This window comes from Mycteria americana, chromosome 20 (assembly GCF_035582795.1).
Source record: "Mycteria americana isolate JAX WOST 10 ecotype Jacksonville Zoo and Gardens chromosome 20, USCA_MyAme_1.0, whole genome shotgun sequence".
Taxonomy (NCBI): domain Eukaryota; kingdom Metazoa; phylum Chordata; class Aves; order Ciconiiformes; family Ciconiidae; genus Mycteria; species Mycteria americana.
Window position 1 is genome coordinate 3,902,900 of NC_134384.1, and position 25,198 is coordinate 3,928,097.

The 25,198-nt window shown below is 48.4% G+C and overlaps 1 long non-coding RNA gene across 1 annotated transcript; it reads left to right on the forward strand.

The window, feature by feature from the left end:
• Nucleotides 1-52: 52 nt before the first annotated feature.
• On the forward strand, nucleotides 53-25,198 carry LOC142419150 (uncharacterized). The gene is made up of 3 exons (XR_012778490.1): nucleotides 53-200; nucleotides 21,438-21,539; nucleotides 24,887-25,198. It is a non-coding gene; the product is annotated as an uncharacterized LOC142419150 (long non-coding RNA).

Consider the following 25,198-nt stretch of genomic DNA (forward strand, 5'->3'; position numbering starts at 1 on the left):
CACGGCAGGGTGGGGGTCCCCTGGGCGCTCCCCCGCACGCCTGCGTGCCCGCGAGAGGCGGGTGCTGGTCTCGTTCGTGGGCTCCGAGCGCCGGCTGCAGCCCGTGGTCCCGCCGCGTGCTGTGAGCCGGCGGGACAAGGGTCTAAGGTTCAGTCCGCCTTGTTCCCAGGTTGAGGAGAGCGCCTCTTGCATCTCCTGAGGTGCGTTGAAGCTTGTGGCTTTCCCCTTCTTGCCTGGGCACCTCGGGGGGAGAGAGCCCTCACCCTGCATCTACAGGGTAACCGGGAAAGCAAAACCTTCTGTAACGGCATTGCACTTGCCCGCGTTCCCATTAGGAGATTTTTTACTAAAAAGGCTTGAAAAGTACTAGTGGTGTGCCAGGAACCCTGTAACCATGGGAGCGCTTAGGGTTTTCCTGTTGTAAGCAATATGTACTCTTAACTGAACCTTGGTGTACTAGCTTGTGTGCTTAGATCTTTTGATCAAAGCTTTTGGTGTCAGTTAAGTGTTTCAGAAAGACAGAACAGGAAACCCCCACACTACAACTCCCACCCCTTGCTTCCTGTTTAAGTACATGTGTGGGAGAGCAAGAACATTGTAAGAACCAATTACTGCATGTGAGAGGGGAAAAAAAAGTGATGTAAACAACAGCTGCCACGCTGGAAATTAAAGGTCCTGATCGCATTTGGTTTGGATGGCAACACAGCTTCCACATGCTGCTGGCTTTTCAACAACAATAGCAGCAAAATCTGTTAACAGATAGGGAAAGCGAGGAGGCAGAGGAAAGTGGAGGCTGGATTGTTCAAAGCAAACACGCCTGCAGAAGCAAATTTCTTGATCATCAAAGGTAGGAGGCAACATAGTTTCAGAGACGGAAAATGTGATAGAGGGCAATCTTATGCCCTATGTGCTCTGGGACAAGCAAAACTCTTGGCAGAGGGCTGGTGGAGTATAATTGCGCCAAAGATATTAAAAGTACCTTGAAATGGCTGTGTGTGAGGGGGTCGGCACCGACTGGGGATTTTGCTGCAGTTTGTGTGAATTCCCAGGGTGTCAGTGTTCTGCCAAACCATGAGGCAGCCACTCTGCCATCCCTCAGCAGGGATGTCTGTCTCTGCCAGGGCTTTGTAGTGGAGGTTGGGCAGGCTCTCAGCCCCCTAGCATCTTAAGGAAAAAAAAGAGAGATGCTGAAGCCTTGTAGCTTCCAGCTGAGGAACTTCTGGGGGTCTGTACGTTAGTGAGTAAGCTGACATTGCAGATGAAGCAAAAAGAGGGGAAATGTGAGTGCTTAATGTTGTCATTTGCAGTTTGCTGGGTAACTCTTGAGAAGTCAGACCCCAATTTTTTGGATGGGAAGGGGAGTGAATGCTGGCAGGTCTGGACTGAAAACATCGGTGTAGTGCTGGTGCTGCAAAGACAGGCTTGAGTTGAGCCAGAAATGTCTGTAGGAGTGCTGGGGGAGTTTCAGACTGGTTGTACTACGCATGGTACCACAGGAAGCGTTGTGGCCCTCAGTCTCAGCTTGCCATCAAGTTAATTCAACCAATTTACAAGTTGCTCTTGTAGCAAATCTAGGGGATGAGTAAATGGGGAAGCAAGTGTGGACAGGTGCTGATGAACATTGTGTGCATCAGAGTACTAAGTAAGGCAGCATTTCCTCCTCATAATATAATATATTTCCTCATCATAATATAAAAATAAATGGTGATTAGTGGAGTGGTGGTAGATCCTGAAATGTTTCAGGCAGAAGAGAGATCGGGTAGGGTCCCAGTGCAGAGTGAGGGAGTAGCGTGCACGTGTTTGAGAGGCATGCCAGTCAGGACTTCAGTCTGCTTTTCTCTCTGCTACTAAGTCTCTCCTTGCACTCCCTTGTCTGTGCAGTGAGGAGGAGAAGGGGATTATTTAGTGAGTTATTTTACTGAAATTGAGGGGTACAATATAAATACAGCACGTGATAATTGATCCATAACTCCTGGGTGTTTTATTGCATGAGGACAGTCTTGTCTTGGTCTCTTGTGTCCAGTACTTTGTAATGTCACTTTTCAGCCTGTTATTTACAGTGCTTCCCTAGAATGAAACAAACCTGGCTTTCCATCCCTGCCTTCAGGAGTGTTTATGCACTTAACTGTTTTGTGTAAAACACAGACACAGTCCTGAAGAATACAGACTGAGACCTAGCACCCTTCTCCTGCTCTGGAGAATTAACTGCTCATCTGTAGAGCCACTCAGCTTCTCTCTGCCCCAGTTGACTCAAATTTTTTTCTGTGCAATGCTTGTTTCTGTCCATATGGATGGAGGGCATCCAGTGTCTTCCTGAGCAGACCTGGAGCATCTTTCTGGGAGTTGGAAAGTGGAGAGGCCGAGTAGTTAATGAGAACATGGGCACAGTCTTTCTTCCTTCAGTTTTTGTAGAAAAGAAGGAGCCCTGTAGAGGCAAGATTTCAGACCCCCCACATCTGTCAGCAATTCCCAGCTAGTTATTTCAAGTCTTTCTGAAATGCCCAGCTCCCTCCCAAGCATTGCTGAGGGAGCCTTGCCTAACCGTGGCTGTGTGGTGCTTTGTTGCCGGCTGGGGTTAAACCATGACACCTAGCCTGTATTCCCATCAGGGATCAGATGCCTCACAGGACAATTCAGGCTGGAAGGGACTTCAGGAGGTCTCTAGTCCAGTCTCCTGCTGGAAGCAGGCTCAGCCATGAAGTCAAACGAGGCTACCAAATGTAAACCTTCCTGTGCCCGCTTGTCATGCGTTCCCACAGTGGCCAAGAGCAAAGGGACACTGGTAGCTGGGCTGTGCACCAGCTCTCCCAGCTCAGGCAGGCTTCAAGGAGTTTCCCCCAGGCGCAAGCTCTTTCTGCAGCTGAAGAGTCTCCCTGCCAGGACAGAGGCAAGGCCAGTGCAGTGCTTTCCATCACGCAGTGTTGCACAAGCATCTGCACCCAGGCAGGGTCCACCACGCTTGTGTGCGTGCTGCCTCCCTCCCTGGGGTGTGTGCTCGTCCAGACGAGCAGCCACAACTCTTCAGTGCCCCCCTGGCACCCACTGTCTCCTGCTGCGAGCTCCCTCTACAGAGATGGGTTGCTGCAAATGAGGCTGCTGAAATCCCAGCATAAGCATTTATTTCCTGCTCTGGGTGAGCTGTTTGGCCTGGCTTGTGCGTGCCCCTCTGCATTTGATGTCTTTTGCTGATTCTTTCCTTGTATGCTCTGCATTACCTGATTTATTCATGTGTGGGAGCTATTGTGTAAATAAGAGTACTTCACAGCCCTGTGCTGCCTGACACTTACTCTTGGGAATATTCTTTTTTTTTTCCTCCTTCCCAAAACTTCATAGACAAATTTCAGAAAATAAAACTGTTTAAGGCTCTAGCTCTTAGCACTCTAGGGGCTTTGGTTTGGGAAGGGGGTGGTGGGGGAAGTCCTGCAGTGAGGGATGCTAGGGGAGGCTGGGTGCTGTGGTTAGTGGGGCAATGCATTGTGTTATTCTGGGCTCTAGTTCTGGCTCTGCAGCCAGCCTGCTGAGTAACCACAGGCAAGTCTCTGCTCCTCTGCATTTCATTTTCCCATCTGTAAGTACTGGCATTCCTTGTGAGATGCTTTCAGAGCTGATAAAAAGCAGCATCTGACACTAAAATATCCTTGTTGGTGGCGCAGTAGCCTTGGAAAGCTCTTTCCAGAGCAGTGCAGTCCATGTTGGACTCATCACGAGCAGAGTATCCAGAGGCTGGCAGAAATCCACTAGTCCACAGATTTGCAGACAGTGCTAAAACTACGGGTACAACATCCCTCTTTATGGTGTGGGTACATAATTCTTCCCTTATGCATAGCTCCCCTCTGACTGGTGGGGTGGGAATAAAAAAACTTCCATAAAGGTCCAGTTAGTCAGTGATTTAAGAGTTTCTTGCATGTCTCTGAAGTACCGGCTGCTCTGAAGTAGCTGCTAGCAGCCACTAGAGGAGAGTAGCCAGCTGAGACAAGAGGGGACTAGCAAAAAAGGAGCACTTCAGTGCCATGCTAAAAGATGTTGCCAGGGATCCAATTTGAAAGAGAGGGAATTTGGAAGCAGAACTGTGCTGGCAGTTTGTGTCCGTAGGCGGAGGGCGGCATCTTTATTTCGGAGCCCATGTGAAGTGGGAAATGACACTGCCACTGGAAGAATTTGCCAATTTAATGTGCCAGTTTCCTCTGGAGTGCTGTGAAATCGGTCATCTGGCAGCAAAATGAAAAAATGCAGGATGGCGATAGTCTGTGTGCCTTCCTGGGCATGTTGTGTTTTCCCAAAGATTGGAACACTTCCTCTTGTTTCCCATTTTTAGCAACAACAAAAAACACTTTCACATTGCTGTCAAACTGAGAAAGGAAAAAAGTTCATGTGTTTTTACTCTGAATTGCATGCAGATTATGTAAAACAAGAGGTAGGAGTTAGGATTCCCAGGTCTGACACTAAATAGCTGTGTGACCCTAGACAAGGAGAATATTAACCTTGTTGAGATACAGCTGAATAGTTATTCTGATATGTACAATCCCAGAGGGGAAGCTGTAAAGCTTGTTGAAATTCATATTTGAGAAGAATAATGGGAACTGACAACTCTGGACCCTTTGGGTAGGGAAAGCCCAAGGCTTTGTAAATTTTTGAGCCTGGGAGGTGCTCAGCATAGCAGAAGAGCTGCAGAAGGCTGGCTGTATGACCTTGATCTTTTCAAATCATGACTTTGAGAGAGGTGGTTAGTCAGATGGAAATTACTGAGCTCAATGTAGGGGTGAAATTCTGCAGCATGTGTTAGACAGGAAGCCAGGCCAAGTGAGCTAATGTCCCATTGTGCTCTTAAATTTCGCCGTGCCTCTGGCTTGCCAGAGAGATGTGCCTTGGACGGGCCCAGAGCAAAGGATGGAGCTGCTGTGGGTTGGTTTCCCTGCAGCACCCGGCCCTGCAAGGAGGCAGGTGCCACCTGCATGTGCTGCTGTCCCCTGGGTCTGCCCCAAGCCACCCCAGCACCGTTGCCAGCAGAGGGCATGTTGTGACCAATGTGTTCTGTTTCTGAGCAACTTAATTCAGAAACCAAAAGAGCCAACAGTGAATTAATTTAGACTCTTACACCCCTTAGCTGTCAGGATGTCACCAAAAATCTTCCCTGTACCCATCTGTTGCTGAAAAGCTCCTATGAACCCCCCAAATTCTTTGACCAGATCTGAGGGGTTTTCTCATGCAGTTTAACAGTGACAAACCCTTGATATGCAGAGGAAGCTGCTGCTGGGCAAGGAGGGAATAAACTGCACATCTGAGAATGTTTGGGTTTTTTTCTAATGACATTGGCTTATGCCTTGCAGGAATGAAAACTCAAATGTAGAGAGCTTATAGCCATGTTGCTGCTATTGTTTTTTATTTACTATTTTGAGAAATATTATTTGTTTGTTAGTGTTATCCTCCTCTCTAAAACAGCAGTGATGTTATTGTTGGCAATATACATATGTGTTAAAGCCTCTTGAAGTAAACCCTTGCAGATTTCTTGCTGGTTTTATTATTTGGTAGAGGAGGCTGATGCCTTGGCAGAAAGGACTGCCCTGCCTGGGCTTGTAGTGAGGCGTGGGGATGTGGATGAGCTCTATGGATAGTGCTGAGGGGTCACATCTGGAATTTACATTCACCTTTCAAAAAGAAGTAACACGCACAGAGGGTGGAGAAGAGTTTCCAGAATGCAAAATGCATCTCAATGTGCGAGTTAGGCATTCCACCCGTGGAGTTCTTCAGAGTAAAGCTTGAAGCTGTTTAGTCAAACCTATAAATAACCACAAGGGGAGAAGGTGTCTGGTGGTAGAGGGCTCTTTGATCTAAGAGTCATAACAAGATCCAGGTGCTAGAAGTGCAGGTCAGCACAGTTAAAACAGGAAATAAGAAGCATCTCTTCATAGGGGAATGTAATTGGGCTCCTCAAGGGTGCAGTACACTCCCAAACATGTCAAGGCTCCAAATCAAGACTAACTGTCTTTCCAGAAGATAATGCTGTAGTTCAGCTGCAGGCTGCTGAGCTAGACACAGAAATGAGGTGTTTATAGCCAGCTCCTAAGCAGGCAGTCAGAGCTAGTATCCCTTCTGAGGTTATATTATATGGCAGTGTCCATGCTGGAATCAGACCCCAAAGGGTCCCTGGCTCTCCTCCCCTGCCATTCAGGCAGGCTCCCCCCACCCAGGGTCTCCTTTTGCAAGCTTTGCTCCTTAAGGATGAGCCTGCAACATCAAGGAGGTCCCAGGAACTCTGTTTGGCCAAACTGGAATGTCAGAGCATCTTTACTGCTTACAGTGGGCCTGGGGCGATTGGTATTTGCTGGGCTCTTTATTTCAATGCTATTCAGCTGATGTACAAACTGTTCCTTCCCATTCCACCACCTCATAGCTATGTTTCTGAGTCAGTGCCATGTCTAATCCACCAAGCATGTAAACCCACACCTCCAGGCTGTCCAGAGTGTCTGCTGCCGAGAACTATTGCAGATCTCTGGTCAGCTTGTCCTGCCTCATCAGTGACTCAGTGGATGTTCTTCTCCATTCTGTTCCCTCTGTTTTCCTGAAGCTTTAGGGTCCAAAGGTGATGAGGAGATGGGTTAAGTCTGCTTTTGTGCAACTGGTTAGATGTGAACTTTATTTTCTGAGGAACAGCAGATGCTAGGGTTTCCTGAGAGAACAGGCAGAGGAACACTGAGGTTTAGGGGATGCTTTCCAGTGCAGGTTCTTATAGACAATGCAAATGGTCCTCATCTGCCCTCCTGCACTGGAGAGGCTAACAAGTTCTCTGCCTAATCTTATCTGCAAGCTGTCATTCTGACTTCCCATCCTTACTTTGAGCAAACTGAAGCTGCTTTGGGCACACCAGATGCTGGATGTAACATCCACTGATGCAGTCCCTTGGTATCATGGATGCTGTAAATCAAAATATGCCCAGCAGTGTCAGGGAGAGCCAATGGCATGTTCAGCAGAGAGCTGGTACTCGTCTGGCCCAGCCTCTCTCCTGCCTTGTCAAGGGATGATGATGGTCTGGCTACTGGGGACCCTTAAAACCAGCTAGAAGGACTCTGGCACAAGAGACGCATTGCCTCTGCCTTGTCCCTAGCATGGATTGATCACAGTCAGAGCCATATGTCTGACCTGAAACTTTCTCAAATCTTGAATCCTCCTTCTCATTCATCCTTGACCAAGAAGTGGCAAATGCAATGCATAATTGCAGCAAAACCAGAATTATCCCTGTTTGCTGACCCCTGCATCCTCATTTGGCATATTTTGCCTTGGGCCATGAGCCCATTCCCCACCTCAAGTATCTGCCTGACTTCTAAATGTCATCTTCAGAGGATCAGGCCTTCAGGTTGTCAGAGGAAGTACTGCACAGCAAGGTGGGCACCATCTCTCTTGAAAAGCAGATGTCAGCATTAAAGCTAGGCCAGGACAATGTCTGTCTCCTGCACGTTTTTTGCACACTTCCCTCTGTGGCTAACAGCTTGCCAGATGAAGCCATCTCTGCTCTGAGCCAGAGCTGCATCACATGTGCCTTTGATATTTTGCAAAGAGTAAGGTGTTGGTGCTGGCCCCACAGGGTGACAGCCTTACCCTGGAGCACAAGCACCGGTAGCTCTCGGCTCAGAAGAGGCCACTTACCACATTGGGGTTTCTTACTGCTGTCTTTGACAAATATCACTATCGTTTCAGGAAACCACACGGTGGGTGTTGTCTTTTCAGGGTAGGGGTGGGGGAAGGAATCCTGCTCCTCCATGCATAGGCCCAGGGATTGGGCTGGGGTGGTGGGATACCTCTGCTCTCTGGGATGGGCTGTGGGTAGCTCTGCTATCAGAGCAGGGTGCAGTTGCCCATGTTCCCCCTGGCAGGGAGCATCGAGGGCCAGCATGAGTAATTCCTGCAGCAGATCATGGGCTGTTCTATGAGTGGGCTGAACTGGCTCTGCTCCAGAGTAGAAGAACCCAAAAGTTTGGAAAACTTCTCTGAGCTCTGGTTGGGTGATGTTGCCTATCCTAGCTGGGCTTGAGGTCCTTTTTTGAGCTCTTCCTATTTCCAAAGGATGGGGAAGCTGTTTGGATGGATTCTGTAGAGCCTGCATGCCTCAGCTGGGTCTCATGCATGGACATGGCTTGCTAAAATTCTCCCAAGTTGGACTGAGGGGTTTTACTACCTTTTGGAGATGCTTCCCACGGTGATGGGTGATGTGGTGCAAACTCTTTTGTCTGCTGCTGGGATGCAATGACTAGAACACCAGCCTTAGAGGGCCTGGTTCTGGCTCTGCTGTTGGTCTTTGTGTATAGCAAGATGCTTCCCTTTCTGTGCTTGTTTTTTTTCCTCATCTTGAAAATGGGGTGGGGGGAAATAGCTTAAGAACCATCAGTGATTTGACTGGAAGAGTTGCAAAGTTAGGCAGCTGCTTACTGGTACAAGAGTGGGTGACAATAATGGGGTTGAGGGGGACTGCTGTCACCTTTACTTGCCCATTAAATCTGTCATTTCAAGAGTACTGGTGTTTCTTAGCAAAGCATTTTGAGCAGATGCCTATATCTGTAAATTTGAGCTCAGTCTGATGAAAGTCACTTTTTTCTTCCCAGTGGGATCCTGGAAATACAGAAGCAGTAGCAATGGATGAAATGTAGAACTTCTGTGAACTTATTGGATCTTCTCAACAGGTTCAAGCTGAGTTTAGAGCTTGGGTTTGGACTGATCTTGTTTGATCAAATCCCGCTCCCCATCCCCATTTTCAGATGAAACGAAAATTGTCGCTATCAGGGCAAAAAGCTGATAAAAGATTCTTCCTAAGAACAAAGCCTGAAGTTTATTCATCTGTGCTCAAAAAAGGATCTTCAGGGAAAAGGGAGGCTTCTTGGGAAGAACTCCTGAAAATAGGCTGTTGGGAGAGTGAGGAGAGGGAGGCTTGTTAAATCACTCTAATAGCATTACTTTTCTTTCAAGGACTTTTTTTTTCCCCCAAAGAAGCTGGCTCTTCTATGGCCTTTCTTGACTTCAGAAGGAGCTCTGTTGCTTAGTGTCTCTAAAAACCATACACCCTTCAAAATGTGTTTCCTTTGCTAGTGCAGAGGCATATTCAAACTGGAATTAGATGCTTAAGTATCTTTGCACAAATGGGTGGAGAAACCTGGCCAGCTGTATCTATACACACCTCCTTCTTCTACCTGTGGCCATGGAAGAATCCCATTGCCCAGGCAGGAGGTGCAGCCAGGCCATCATCTTCACACTAGTTGCTCCATGAGAAACCTTGGGCGTTGAAAAAATTCTCTACCCTCTCCCATCTGTTCTCCCCTCCTTGAGAGGAAAGAGAGGCTCCAGATCATGTCATGGAATAAGCCTGAGCTGGGAAAACTTCTGTTTTCTCTAAATGGCTCTTTTCACAGGAGCCTGACCCAAAGGCTGTTAGTCTATGGAAATGTTGAATCGGTCAGACCTAATGGGAACCCAAAACTGAATTGCACCAGACATCCACAGTCCTCTGGACTTGCAGTGTAATGTCCCTCCTCAGGCCCTCCTATTAGCCAGGCAGAGCAGTTTGTTTCTCTGGGGCCTTCAGAAGCAGCAGTGAGACACAAGGGGTGAGGCAGAGATAGAGGGTGGCAGCAGCTGTTCAGGATGTGTTGCTGATTCTGTGACATCTCCCACCCTTTTTGGAAATGGAGAGTTTGGAGCAAGACAGAAAGAAAGAAGAAGCAGCCGCTGATAAAGCTTCACATAGATGACAGCCCTGTCCTCAGTGGGCTGTGACCCACAGCCTGTCTCTGGGGATCCGCACCAGCTGGGAGGCAACGATAGGCTTTGCTGCTTATTCTGTCTGTTCACCACCCTGCTCTGGGGATGGATATCATTTCCCTTCCTTCCTCCTCCCTCCCTTCCTCCCTCATGTCTCTGTCTCTTCCTCTCTGAGTCTGAAGTTCTCTCCGTAACCTCTGTTAACTTGCCCTGGCAGAGTTTCTGGTTTGGCTCTGCTCGCTGACCCTCTGTTGCGCAACTCCCTAGAGACTTGTAGCCTTGATCCCCTTGAGGGTCCCACCTAGCAATGGTGGGCTGGGAAATCCCAGAGTATTCTCTGTCCTAGGAAATGCAATTTTGAAGAGGCAAAAAAAATAGAGTGAAGAAAATGTTTGTGGCTAGAAACTGTTGACTCTGGACCATGTTCCCTGGACAAAGTTTTCCTCAGAGCATGACTGTGTGTCACTTGGGTTTGTCTGTGAGGACCTCTAGCAAGCCAAGAGGATGCTGGTGTCACCCCAAGAACTGATCTTCCCAGGGATGGTGGCAATAGACACCTACTGAAGCGTAATGGAGAGGGTATTTGCTGGAGCTCAGGGTGACACGCTTGTGTGGCAGAAGTTGCTTGGGCTGGGAGCAAGGGAAGCTGCTCCAGGGGCAGAGGTAGTTTCACAGCCACAGAAAACTTGTTCTGTCTAGTTTGGAGGGAAGGGGATCTCTGAGGCTGAGGGCAGCAAGACTTATATTGGTCCATGGAGATGGGGAAGAGCGGGTCTGTGCTGGAGAAGGCTTCTTGGGCAAGGAGGACTGAGATCTGCACTGACTTCAGAGGGAGGGTTATATGGGAGGGCATGTGGAGTCTGGTAGAGCATGCATTTCCTCAGCCTCACCATCAGCAGGGCCTATTTTGGGGTAAATATTTAAGACTGGGTCTCTGAAGGTCTGATAAACTGAGTTCCCACGGCCCAAGCAAAGATCCTGTGGCTTCGGGGTATACGGAGGGCTATAGGCCACGTTTCACGTGCAGACAACTGTCACCACATGTAACTTTCTTTTCTTTCTTTTTTCTTTTCTGTAACAAATGAAGGGGGTCCCCACATCTGGCTGTGGCGGTTAAACAGGCTCGATTTAATCACAGACTGATATAAGATGCAGAGAGAAAGGAGGGAAAAGAGGTGAGAAGCATGGAGCACCTGCTTACCCCCAGCCAGCATGCCCCGTTCTGGGTCAGGCTGTGCATGTGGGAGGGCCAGGAAATCCACAGCCGGTAGTGAGGGCACGGGGGGAAGTGAGTTGCCCAGATCCTGCCTGGGCGGAAAGTCAGATGGTTGGGACCTTTTGCAAAGGTTTTCTGCAACCTGCATCTGGGTGGAGTGGAAGCATGATAGGGACATTGCGGAGGGGCCAGGGCTGGCAGGGAGGGTTCATGCGGATTCATTGCACAGCAGGAGGCTTTTGAAGGGGCTTTTGCAGCAGCATGATGCGTGTGTTGAGAGGTGAGATTAATCCAATGCCTCATCTGCCTCCCAGAAGACAGGAAATCTCTTCCCTCTGAGAGCAGGTTGTTCCCTAACTGTGTATTAAAGATTGCCTGCTTAAGCAGCAGGAGCGGCTCGTGTGCGCAGAGCAACAGCCTGTGGAGCTGGTGGTCCTCGTGTCCTGGCTGCTGCAGTCCTTTTTGCTCTAGCCCCCAGTGTCACGGTGAGCACCATCTTTCTAGTTCAGGGCAGCAAAGGAGTGAGCAAAAAAAGTTGAAAACTGCCCTCTTCTAGTGGCATTTTCCATACCTAGTGGGAAGGATGCTAAAATTATGACTTCCCAAGCTGAAGGCCCTGGGCCAAATCTTTTTTGTACAGTCTACAAAGAGCCATAGCAGTGTTGATCCTCTGAGCAAACACGAGGTGTCAGTTCTCTGGGATGTCCTGTGTGTTAAGTGGTTTCTTGAGCATGGACCAGTGGGTTCCCCTGCTGAACTCTGAGGTGCTGAACTGCACCTCTCTAGCCCTAGGCTGGTAGGGTATAGATATATAGGTCACTGTGTATCTGTTCCCAGCTGCAGAAGTGATTCTCAGTTAGGCTGGAAAGCAGAGATGTCCCAGCTGTGTGGAAAATACACAGGGCCCCAAAAAGAGGTGCAACTTGGCTCTTCTTTGAGGAGTCCCTCAGAATCAGGATTTTGGGGCTGGAACCCAGAATTGGGAAAGCCCATGCAATCACCGAGGAGCTGCATCTTCCCACCAGGAGCCAAGTGTTTTGCTGAGAGCGTGATGGGTTTTGGCATCCAACCTAGCACTGGGTTTCTCTTCCCCCCCCCCCCCCCCCCCGCTCATCTCTTGCAGTGGGTGAGCACATTAACTGAGACAGCAGTTTTTCCTAACCCCCCCTTTCCTCCCTCCCCTCCACCCCTCAACCTGGTTATTGATGAAAGCAGATTTGACATGTGATAGGTCCCAAGATAAAAGCAAGGTTACAAGAGAATGTAAGCAACAGCTCGGGGGGGGGGGGAAGCCCCCAAAGAGTTGAGCAAGGCATGACCAGGGTATCTGGTGTCAGCCCCAGCTGCTCCTTGGCCCCAGGTGCAGCTGAGAAGAGGCCTGCCTTCTGGAAAGGGTTAATGCCAGGACTCCTGCTAGATTTTGGAGCCCTTTTGACAGCGGTTTTGAAATCTGATTTTCTTTCTGCGACCAAGTGAGGTTTTTATCAACTTCCTATTTGAGAGCAGAAGTCAGAGCTGCTGCAGGAGTGCTGCCTTGTGTCCTTCTGCCCCATGCCCTTGTATTTATTTGAGGTAACCAGTGTTCTGGCAATGCAAGAACCACAGCTTGGGCAAATGGGAGGTTAAGGGTAGGGAACAGCCCTGGAGTTCAGTGAGATAAAGGGTCCCATTTTATTCTTTGCATCAGACCACAGGCCAGCCATGCTGTATGTGCAGCCTGCTCCTGGTTGCTTGCTGCAGCGTCGCTGGTGTCATCTCGCCTGTGTGCAGGGTTCAGCTGTCCATGGCTAGTGGCCTGTGTCAAACTCCTTGTGCAAAGCAGCAAAATAACTGTTTGTGCCTCTGCCTGTAATGCCCAGGTGCTGAGACCTGCACTGGTGCCTGAACTCCAAAATCAGGCAAGGCCAAATCAGCTCTGTTGTGGCGTTGTAGCCTACCATCACCTATATCACCATCATGCGAGGTGAGGAGCAACACATCCCTGTGGGGATGGCTCCGTCCTGCACTTCTATTTGCAGCCACAACAGTGTTGTATCCAGGAGATGTTTTGCTGGCACAAGGCAGGCAGAGTGGAGCAGGTCCCCCACTTCATGCAGATCTACATAAATCTGCTTGCTCTAACCCAGGAGTCATTTGCACAACTCATGGTGTTCCTTTCCATATGCAGTTGGGGCTTTCTCTTGCAAGAGCTTTTTCATTTGAAATCAGTCTGTCCTAAACTCAAGTATTTGGGGACTTGCATTCTTCAGGACAGCTTGGGTTTCTAGACGCACATGTTTTATGGGGGAGCTGGGCCCAGGCAAGCACAGATGGACTCGATGCTTATGGAAAGTACCTTTCAAACCAGCCCTGTTTGGATTTCTAGCCTGAGCCACAAAATAAATAAATAAAGATGGGAGGTCTGCCCCTTTTTTCTGATGTATTTAATTGCATTGACAATCAGAGCCCAGGTCAGCCTGTCTGTTGGAAATACCCCAGAAAGTCTCAGATTTTGCAGAGATTTCCCCAAATTCTTCAGCTGGGGAGATGACACTTCTCATCTTTACCCAGAAATTATCTCAGTATTTTTCTGTTATCTTGCACAGGAGAGAGCCCGCAGTGACTATTCAGGCCACCTCTCTAGCCCTAGCCTGGTAGGGTACAGATACATAGGTCACTTGCCCTGTGTCGCAGGGCTCGATCAACGCAGGGAAGGATGCTATCCCAAAATCGCTTGTGGTGCCCCGAATCACGAACACCATCAGAGCGAGCACAGAGTTCAGCAGAGGGGAGTCTCAGCTCTGCCCACCATTGCAGTGCTGTTGACATGTGAACAGCTAATGGAATATGAGAGCAGCGGTGACAGCACCAGAACTGGAAAAATCTTATGTGCTTATAGGTGTGACTGTGCGTGCAGGGAAACTACTGCTGAGACACATTGTATAATGTTCATGCTACTGTCTCTCTTCAAAGGTCCTGTGCCACCTTTGTTTTCTGCCTCACTTGCAGTTGGTTTTCAACTCTGATGCAACTGTTAAAGCTCTTTGAAACTGTCAGCTTGCAAAGCTGAAGGGTTAAACACAGGACGCAAAGTGGGCCTAAATTCAGCAGACCTCTTTGGTGGCTGAGGACCGCCAGTATAATCGCTGCTCTTACTGCTTTGGAGCAGAGATAACATTAGTTTGCAGATTTAGCTCAAAGCATCATCCACATGTGCAAGCAGACACATCTTCCTTAGGCACCTCGCTGTGCCTGCAAGGGTTTGGCTGAGCCAAATCTGCAGGTGCAAGAAGTGACAAGAGATGGGGAGTGGAAACTAGTCTGTCTTTAGGGCACCATTGTAGTTTTCAGCTGTGCATCCAACCATCAATCTCTGCAGGTGAGCAGAGATCGTTGCTGAGCATCTATTTTTCTCCTTCTTAACTTTTATTGTGCAGGAAGTAAATAAACACTTATGCATACTTTTAACATATTTGTCAGGTAATGGTGGTAAAAATAAGTTTGCATATTGTGGGGCTGAATGGGCTGGGAGCTGCTTCATGTTGCACGTGGGAGCCTGTTGAAATCGATGGGGTCTCAAGGGTATAACTGATGGCAAACACCAGCCCTGTCTTTAAGCCTTTTGTATCTTGCTGTCTCAGCTGCTGGCACATGGGAATGGTACCCTGCGGCCCTGCCATCATTAGTCATAGGCTAACCTTCCTGCTCTCGGGTGTACGGGGGCTGAGCGCTCTCTTGCTCACATCGGGGAAGGAATCATCCAGGATTTTGATGGATGTAACTGCAAAAGATAGGAGTCTGGTCTTTGCCTTACAGCATCTCCTAAACCCATCTAGGAGGAGAGCCCTGTCAGGTTCAGAAGTACAATTGCACAGTTTCTGGCTTACAGTTTATTAGTTAATTAGGATCAACAGTAATCTCAAGTAGTGTATGCCTGAAAATGAAAGATCTACAGCTTCCATGGACATCAAATTGGTATACAGAGCTGATTAGGAGTTTCCAGGGCACATAGTGTTTCTGGTGTCTCTGGTTGATGGGTTCACAGTAATAGCTGACACTTAGATGAATGTGTCTCCCCTCTTTCAGATAGATCATAATCTCTGTCCTGAAACAATTCATGCAGACACTTGGCATCACTTCATAACAACCCAGTAGCAGGGGATAGTGATACAGAGGAGAGCATGGCTGCAGGAGAAGGGAGCTGCCCTGGCAGGAGACTGAGGAGTCTCTACAAAAAAAGGCTTTTCCCTGTGGAGACAAAAAAGTGCAAATATTAGTATTGGAGGTTATTGAAAATCACTTGGTGTAATAGCCCCAGGCCCCAGCAGCATGGCTCTCCAAAGCACTGTGCATACAGACAGTAAGGCAGAATGGATTTACTGGGGGAGTGTAAGGGGGCAAAGCAACAGGTATTGTGTCCATTTTAAAGCAAAAAGATTGGGGGCAGAGACTTGTCACACATGCTTTTGGGCTTGAATGAGCTCTCTTGAGTCCTAGCCCAGCCTTTGGCTTTGGCACCAGCCTTTCTCCTGGGAGCAGAAGGGGACTGGATATTTCAGTGTTTCTGTAGGTTGTGGTATAGCAGTTGTATACAGTGGTGGGGTGCTCTGTGCAGGTAGGATGTTTTTCATCGGTGTTTACACATGCTGATTTCCTCCTCTGCATTGTGCATTAGGTTGGATAACCAAGATTTTTAACTGGTCACCACCTTACTAAGTAAAACCATAGTGCCTGCATTTCCTGTTAACCTGGTACCTTTGTTTCTTCAACAAATTCAGCACAGCAGAAGGGAGAAGCAGCATGTCCAGCTCACTTTTCTGAGAAAACTGTAGCAAGGGCAGAAGGAGGTGGTTGCCTAACAGCTCCCAGCCATACCATACAAGAGATTTTTGGATAGGAAGTGAAGAGCAACTTTTCCCATGGGAACTACAGGGGGAGGCAAACTGAACTGAATGGAGGCCTCATAAATCAAAGACATACGCCTTTGACTTTCTTCACTATAGCCTCGGGCAGCTGGTATTTATATGCCCAATCAAGAATTAAAAAGGAAAAAAAAGCCACAAAATGCAAGAATTATAAAAAATGCTGGGTTCTGCAAACATCTTCTTCCATCAGCCTCAAAGTACTACGGAAGGGGAAACTGAGGCATGGTACATGGAGTCCATTTGCTGAGGGTCATGTAGAACCTCAGCCCTACAGGGATGAACACAAACTGATACAGCTGGTTTTAGACATTCATGCTGCTCACCTCTGCTCTTAGTGAGAGGGGAAGGGATCAGGCAGTATGACTGGCAGGGACATCTATATTTTGTTCCAGCTATAAGCTAAACATGTATCCCATGTGTTTTCTTCATCCAGAAGCAGCAGCAGTATTTGCACTGCCTGCTTGAGAAATCTACCTCATCAAAGCACTTTGCAGGTATTAACTAATTCATCATTGTTAAACTGCACTGATGGGATTTTCCAAAGCTGTCATTATTGGCCTAAGCTGGGAGCAAAACTCACAGCAGCTGTGATGGAAATAAAGTTAAGCACATTTTAAAATACACAGGCCTGGGGAGATGTGATTCAGTATGTATGATCTCACTTCTCCATCCACCATCATCAAAGTACCTTCTAACTTATCACTGATTAAAAGCAGGAGGTTGTTTTCACTCAGTTCAGCAACCAGTTCACAGACCCCTCCAGTGCTGTCTCCCTGATAACTGACCCTCCCCAGCTCAGAGCTGATAATCAGCAATGGATTTTTCTCTGTGCCTTAGCCTAGGTGCTAGCTCAGTGTCCCATCCCTTTTACCCATCACCAGCCTCAGCTTGGGGTGTGGAGGTAAGTCTGAGGCTTTGTGCTAGCTCTCAACACCTGCATGAATCTTGCCCTCTTTAAATGCTCCTTTTGTTCCTAGACTTTCCTGCCAGCCTGCAGTTTGCAGCAGTTGAAGTGCACTAGTGCAATGCGTCTCTACCTCTTACAGGCCATGAGCAGATTCTCTTGTGTCTGTACATATCTTCCTATGCAAGCTGATTGCCTGCAACTTTGATTGCACAGCTACCTCTAAAAGTGCAGTTAGCTCTTTCCCTGCCTTGCTGCCCTTAGTCTTCTCTGTGTGTAGGGATATGAGCCTGCCAATACCCTAGGGCAACCTCTCCCTCTTGCCTGGGCATTAAAAGACAGTGCTGGGGCTTACTGAAGCACTATCAGTCGCTGTACCCGTGCAGTTGTTTGTCCTCTTTCTCTTTTTGAGGGCAGCTAGATTCTAAGAAACCCAGGCAGGGAGACAGGTGCACAAAAGGACCTTTTGCTTATCTCTGACCTTTCTGGCATGGACGCGTGTCGCAGGGTGGCCTCCAGGGCCCAGATAATGCAAAAGCTGGGATGCACGATTAGGCATTGAGGCATTGAGACACCATCTGCAAAGACCTGGTAAAGACCTGTGAGGTGGCAGCGAAGAGAGAAGAAAATAAATAAGGGCAGTCTCCTCTGCAAAGCGTGGTGAAAAGCTGGGCTGGAGGGACATGTGTGACGTGGTGGGGCAGTGCCCTGGTCTGGGGAGCAGGAGGGGCTTTGCCAAAGGGTCAAGGGAGTGTTTGTAGCCTTTGCAAGTCTCTTGCTGATGAAGGGTGTAACAAAGTGGATGCTGGAGAAGAGCTGCCCCCGACCAATGCCCGGCTCTGTGCAAAACCCAGCCTTGCTCCGCCAGCTGCGGGCAGTGGTGAGCAGCCCCCCCGTCTGCTCTGTACTGGAGCTGGCCAAAACTCCTCAGTGCAAACATCTGGAAGAAAATGCTGATTTTTTCCTTTATGTGCTTGGAAGTATATTAGGATGAGAGAAAGGGTGACCCCGCTGCCCTGGCTGTAGCCACCCCTTTGGGCACAGACTGAGAATCGTGGCCAGGAGGAAGCAAGTCTTGGACTTGGGCTTTGTCCTCCCATGTCCCAGGTCGTGCCACAGTGTGTAAGAGCTTTCCAGACACTGTTACTGTGAGTAGCAAGGCCAGGCATGGCTGGTTCCCAGCAAAACTGAAGCTCTTCTGTGTGTTATCTGGTGTCTGTGAAGGACTGAATCTATTTCTCAGTGGAAGCATGATTTGGGTCTCTTCTCCTGAGCTGCCTATTTGTATGAGACTTGTGGGAATGTAACACCATTGGTACCTTTACCTGATCAAGTCAGACTTGGTTGAAATTGGCCAAAGAACTAAGAATTTATGGGAAAGGGAGGACAGACGCACACAGCAGGATTGCATATGGTTTGTTTCTTTAGAAAACAAGACTAGAAGTGCTGAAAGGTCTTGGGTTCATCCTGATGCAGAACAGGAAGATTTTTGTGGGATGGGAAAAATGTTTCCTGCCCCACTCCAGTCCGTGCCACAGCGTAGGGAGACCCATTGCGGTAAGCCTGGGCTGCAGCAGTGGGGCCTGGACAGACAGAGAGGACCACAGGGTGTGTTTATGTCCAGCAGCCTCAGTAAAAATTCCCCTTTATGGTATCACAGCCAAATCCTGCTTCTTCCACCCCACAAAGGACAGGCACTACAGCACGACCTTGAGGTAAACAAGAAGAGAGAGGTTAACTGGGCAGAATATAACATACGTATATATTTATTTTCAGGTAGAAAAATCAAACACTTTCCCAGCCTCTTTGGAGAAAAACATCCTCTAAAGTTTCTTGTTTTGCTGAGGCTTCTCTTTCTCTCGAGCCGTTTCCAGCTGCCGCTGTGGTGGGCGGAGGGATGGATCCCCGGTACAGATGCTGGCAGCCCCACCCTGCCAGCTGAGGAGTTGCACTTTCAATAGCCATGTACCAGGGTGACCTGGGGTCAGCTGGGGTGTAGCCTGTGATAGTTATCTTTGTGGGGCCTTGAGAATATTATTATTTTTTTTTTCCCCAGACTGTTTGTTTTTTTTTTTTTTCCCCCTCTATGTTTAGGCTCTAGCAACCCAGCTCTGATTTCCCTTTTTAATTAATAGCTGTAGTCTCAGTTTCTGTGTTTCACATAGTAATGAGCATTTCCTTCATTATGGCTATCACTTATGCAGCATATCTGTCTGCTCCCCAGAATGGCTGCCTGCCCTGGTAACCACTGGGGCTCAGAAGATGTAGGTCTAGTCCGTGCTTCACCAATGTAAATTGTTCCTGAGCTGTGGGAGGTTTATTTGCCAGCATAGTTAGAGCAGTAGATGCTCTTATACAAATATGGTCATACTTTACATTAACATGGTTTATTTTACATATATACTAATTTAAATATAGTTATACTTAAATGGTTTTGCCACCACAATATCCTTTGTGTGGTAAAAAGAGTAAAGCTTTTATCTGGATGGAGCAAATGGAGAAGCCCACCTGATTTTGAGACAAAGCCAACCTAAACCTCTTGGGCACGGCTTTCCTGTCTGCGCTTGCCCATTTGGTAACGCAGCTTTGCAGCCAGCCAGGTCTTGTCCCTGATCTGGCAGAATTTAACCCGGTCAGAACAGGGCAGCCAGCACAAAGCCCAGCCTCTGTGCAAGGAAGGGAGGAGGACTGGCATTGGGCAGGGGGGAGAGCGGGACAGCCCCTTTGGCAGCAGCCCAGACTTTGGTAGTTTCACCCAGGAAACCAGATCCCAGATTGTCCTTGCTCTCCCTATGCAGTCGGTTTCTCATGCAGCTTGTTTGTCCACCTTATCTAGCGAGGTGGGCACCTCCTCGGTCTCTCCTTGTGTGTATTGGGGCCCAAAAGGCCCAGATCTCGGGGAGGGGGGTGCTTTTATACCCCTTGTAAGGCAAATAATAGTTGTTGGTTCCAGAGTCCTGGAGCTTGTACCACTTCAAGCAGGCAGGCCACTTCAAAGTACATTCTGGGAGTTGTCACTATAAAAGCTAGTGCTCAGTTATTAAAGTCTCTAAATACTGACTAAAGCTGATTAATTCACATCAAGTTAATTACTAGGTCCCTTTCCAAGGGTCTGATCCAGTCATTTTATTGCACGATGTCACTTTCAAGGAGAATTAAATCATTTGCTTATGTGTTTATAGAGTTAGACATAATCATGTAGCATCTTTCACCTGGGAATTTTCCACCATCTTGAAGGCCTTTAACATCATTAATAAACAAACATCATTAATGATTAATCACCTAAATATGAATGGAGTAGGCTTAGTGCCAGGTAAGTGCAGAATAAATGCATTTGCCAGAGTTCCACTTGCACATGGGTCCTCTGGAGTATCTGACAGCAGTTCCACTGAATTCAGTGGAGACTTATGTACCTCCATGCTTGGAGGGAAACTGGGGCATGTAGCAGCTAAGTGGCCTTGCCCAGGCTACCGAGCAAGGCAGAAAAGAGCTAGGAGATTAATCCCCAAGCCCTGACCCTTCCAATATCTACTCTTCACTGTGAACATTTATTACATGTTTTTTTATTGTATAGCATATTATCCGGGTGAAGGAAATAATGCTCCTCATTCTCTCTGGGGAAACCTGTTAAGATAGTAGCAAATAGAAATTGCTGTGCTGATGAAACCTAAGGCTCATTTCACAGTCTCCTCTCTATCTGAAAGGCCAGTATTAGCTGACTCGGAGGAAGGCAGAAGAACCCTGCACAAGTAGACTAGGGATAATTTGCAAGAACCGTTATTGCTGTTGACTCTGAAGCATGTGGTTTAGCATCTCCTGTCATGCATTTTAGAACACAAGATAGTCTTGATATCCAGAGAATATCCAAGTTCTTTCTGGCTTGTAATCTTAGGAATCACAAGAAGTTGGCATTGTAGGCTCAAAAGGAAGTGGCAGGAGCCAGGACTGGTTGTTAGCTGTCAAACCCCAAAAGGTCATGCTTAGGTTGGTGCACTGAGAAGAACGAGGTAGGAGTGCTGTTGCAAATGGAAAACATTTCCATGCAGTGCACTGTTGTCTCTAGGAAACCTTTCAAGCACTCCCAGGCCCAGCAGTTTGCTAAGAAGACCCAGATCTCATTCCTTTCACTATGGTTGCCAGCAGAAAGGTTGTGGGGTTTTTTTCCCAAGTAGAATCTGCTCCTGGCTCCACTGAAGCTGGTCACAGCTTTTGTTCAAAAATTAAGCCCTTCTGTATTCAGCTGTGCTTTATGCAGTAATACATCGCCTGATCCTCGCCCGGCTATGAGGGAGCTCCTGCAAACCCTGCATGCATGGGAGGGGACTGACGGATTCCCCTGAGTGACCAAACAGCTGCATCTTGAACCAGGCAGCCAAGTGGTAACTGCAAATGTGCATACAACTCTTCTGCCCTGGAGCGTGACCACAGGAAAGGGGCTCTGTCCAAAATAGCGAGCGATGCATTGATGCCCTTCAGCAGCTCCAGGCGAGCCAACGGATTTCATGGGGGGACCTCAGGGCTCAGTGGGGCAGTGGTGGCAGGGGCTGGGGGAGACTCCCAGGGTCTCCTTGTTGCTTGTGTCTATGCTGGGCACAGCCACTGGGGAGGAAACATCTTTCCCAAGCCAGTACTGAAGGAGGGTCTTGCTTTCTCTTCTCTCATGCCTCAGGGTGTAACCCCAGCATCTCCCAAGAGCCTGTTCCCAACACTGGGCAGGGAGTGGAGTCCTCTTTCAGTAGCTGTTTCCTCCAAGGAGCTCACAGGACCGGGGGTAAGTCCAGTTTCCTGGGCTAAGGCCCTTGAATTACAGGGCATACAAGAGATTTCAGTAGCAGTGAGGTCTAACTGTCATCTCCCATCACCTCCAACTTGTTTACATCCCTCTAGGGCCTCCTGTTCTTTCCTCCTCTGTAGCTATTAAGAGTTTGTTCTTTTCTGGCAAGGAAAAGGCAAGATCCCAGCTGACCCTGGAGTCTTTTGGTAACTCAGAGGCAGCTGCAAACTGACTGTACTTCCCAGCCTCAATGAGGTCAAGACAGGAGCTGAGCTCATCAGTCACCGTTTCCCAGGAATTAGCTGCTGTACTGTGTGTTTGGCGCTCTCTCGAGTTTTCACACCATTATCGAAAGGCTGGCTCGGCCAGTCCCTGTGTCTTTACACTTACATTTTGCGCTACAAAGTCTGTCAGCTGCCAAACAGGGCAAGATAGTGGTGCTCATACAGTGCAGCCCATAACTGAGAGGTCAGGTCCTCCAGAAGACGAAGTCACTTGAGAGCACACTGGGCCTGGCATGCGTTCCCAGATGGCTGCTTCAAGGGGGCAGTGAGTCTCTTGCAGCTTCTGTTCAGACACCCAGAACTGTGCATTAAATCCATGACCACAGGATTATACCTTTAAATCAAACAGATCTTGTCTCTGTGAAATCTTCATCATAGGCATGGAAGGGGAGGGGGCAGGTTTCTAAAAAAGCTCAGCTTTTGCGGAGAATAATCCAGACCCTGCTTCTTCCACTGCTGCCTTGAGAACAAAAGGATTTGCTGGCTGCTGAGTGCCTTTGGAAATTCAGCCCTTGATCTAGCTTTTATTTTTCTCTCCTTGTCCTCCTTTTCTTTCTCTTTCTGGCTCTCTAAGCATGCATGCATCTTCCCAGTTTGTCTCAGCCTGGGCTGAGAAGTCAAAATCTCGTGCCAATTTGACGTTTGCCTTTTCTGAATGCGAGAAGCCCCTGGAGCTCAGGTGGGAGGAGAAACAAGTCACTCTACTTTCCATCATGTGCACCACTCAGAGCTCAGCCTGGGAAATAAAAGTTCCTTGGCTGAATCTGACCAGCCTCTCCTCCTGTCACCTTGCCAGCTGAGCCTCACACATTTGTCACAGGATGAGCAGAGCAATGCGATTCATCTTCCCCACTTTGCGCAGTTCTCTGCATGCTTCCTCCACTTGCTCTTTGCAGCTCTCCACCCATTTAGTTCTCCCCTGCTTGCCCTGGTGTGCTGGGTGGTAGAGGTGTGTATCTCCTTTTCCTCTCCCTAGGGTCACATTAGCAAGTTCAGCTTGGCCAGGGGACCAACCTGGTCTAAAACACTGAAAGCAAATCCAAAGGAGAGACTCCAGAGATCTCTGTTCCAAAGTCACGCTTGCAGAACAAAGGCAGGGGCATTCCAGGTCAAGGAACAGCAAAGCGAACACCGCTGCACCTGCCGGGCTGTGACGACCCATGTGTCCTTGTCCCCATGTTCCTCATGTGTTCGTCTGTCACATGCTCCTCATTCCCTCATAGGCTTTCAGCAGGCAAAGGACCATGGCTTCCTGGAGAGGTCACATCCCCTGGTACTGCTCGATAATCCCTGCAGTGCCCCCGTGACAGCCGTTTATCTGGCTGTGTAACACCTTACGGGTCCAAAACAGCATCTCTAGTTCCAGCATCTCCAGCTGCTTCTAAAGCTGCTGTGCCAGCATCCTTCAGCTGCTTGCAATGGGCTTTGGCTCAAACACATTAGGAAGGAGGGGATGTTTTTATGGTAATGACAGTTCCTAGTAGGCCTGGCAAGCTCTGCACTCCTTACTGCCTGACCCAAGCTGTGCAGATAATCAGTGGCTCCGATGATGGGGCTGTTCAGCAGTTCTGCACTTATCATTGCTCTGAGCCTGGATGGGGACTGGCAATGTGGCCGTGCAGCAGGGAGTCTCCCCCACCAAAGAGGTGAAGATGAGCCAACAACAGTTGCAAGGTCCCCTCGTTTGCTGGGCTATGGAAAATCACCTAGGGAGGAGTGACTGCTCAGCATCTTTACAGCCCTGCATTGCAGAGCAGTGGAAAGTATGTGCAAGTGAGTGCCATACGGATCAGTGCCTGGGGGAGAGAGCTGCGTCACCAACACCAAGCACACCAGAGCATGCCTGAGTGGGACGCGGTGCCGGTGTGCACGCGACCTCCTCGCTTGTGACGGGGCCAGCTCTGAGCCCTCGCTTGGGCAGACAAAGCACCATGCTGGGACTTGGAAATTGCAGGCTCCCTGTCTAGGCCTGGCACTCATCTGCCAGGGAGTGATGAGCAAGTCATTTCAGTGCCCCAGTTTCCTCTTTGGGAAGCGGGGATGCTCCTGCATTCCTCTGCAGGTCTGCTAAGCACTGCCATCCCCTCATCTTTTCTCCTTCCCCAGCGGCTTATGTTGTGCAGTTTCAAAATACTGGTAGCAACAGAGGGTTCTTCAGTGTGGAACAGATATCGTGGATTCATCCCTGTGTCAGCAGCCACCCCGAGTAGAGCATATCCAGCTGGATTTCAGGTCTTCCACCCCTGAAATCGGTCTGGCCGAGCCCCTAACACCCACAGCAGGCTGTTCGCTGTCCAGACGGTAACACTTGTTTTGGGGACATGGTCTGCCAGCTCACCTTATAAATAATGCTGAAGAGCTACAAAAATAAACTCAGAAGCACTCATGCCTGATTGCAGGAACCTCTTTGTTTGTCAGTTTGCAGTGGGAAGGAAGTTCATATTTTAATTGCTACAGACAATATCCTGGTAGGAGGCTGACTCTGGTGTTGCACTGCAGTAGATCTGATTCCCTTCTGCTCAGGCTCTTGTAGTCAAGTGGGAATGACGGTATTTCTGCTCACATGTCCGCAGCTTACGTTCCTGCCCTGCACTTGCTTTTGGCAGCAGGTCTTGTTAGGGTGGCTGAAGCCTGGCTTTCTAGTAGGAATAGTTGAATAGGACACAATACCATTTTTTCTAACTCAGCCAGCCATATAAATCACTGATTTCATCTTATGTCTTAGAAGGCATCTTCACTGCTGTGCTACTAGGAGAGGGCAGAGTGGACAGGCAGGAGCAGCCACTCCTATGCTGTAAGGCTCGGAGCAAACGCAAAGCAGTAGGTTAGTGTTGGAAGAAACAGTTAACGTATCAGGCAACTGCTGGAATCACTCCACCAAAGTCTGCCTAAATACAGTGGGAATACTGCTTACACTCTGTGAACGCATACACATCACTGGGCATCTCATTAGCATGTTGTTAATGTCGGTAATTATTGATGACATGAATGCAGAAGCATATGTAGATAATGTACAACTACCAGGACTGCTGGGAGAAATACACCTGTATTTTAGTACAGATATGAGCATCTCGGTGAATTTGATCTCTATACATCTGCTGGGATATACAGAGGTACCTGGCTGTGACAATCACAAGAAATAGTAACATTTGTGCCTTCAGGGAAAGGTGTTCTGGGAGCATAGTCTAATACTTAGAGAAGGAGACTTGTCTTCAAAGCTGCAGGTTCTCTGAACGATGGCTGTGCTGCTATGTGGATTGTATCTTTTTTTCCGTTTATTAACACAGGGGTGTGACATTCCTCTTTGCCTGTACTTAATCACTGTGGTTTGTAAATCCTTAAAATTTTCCTTCTTTGGCTTTGCAGTTTGAA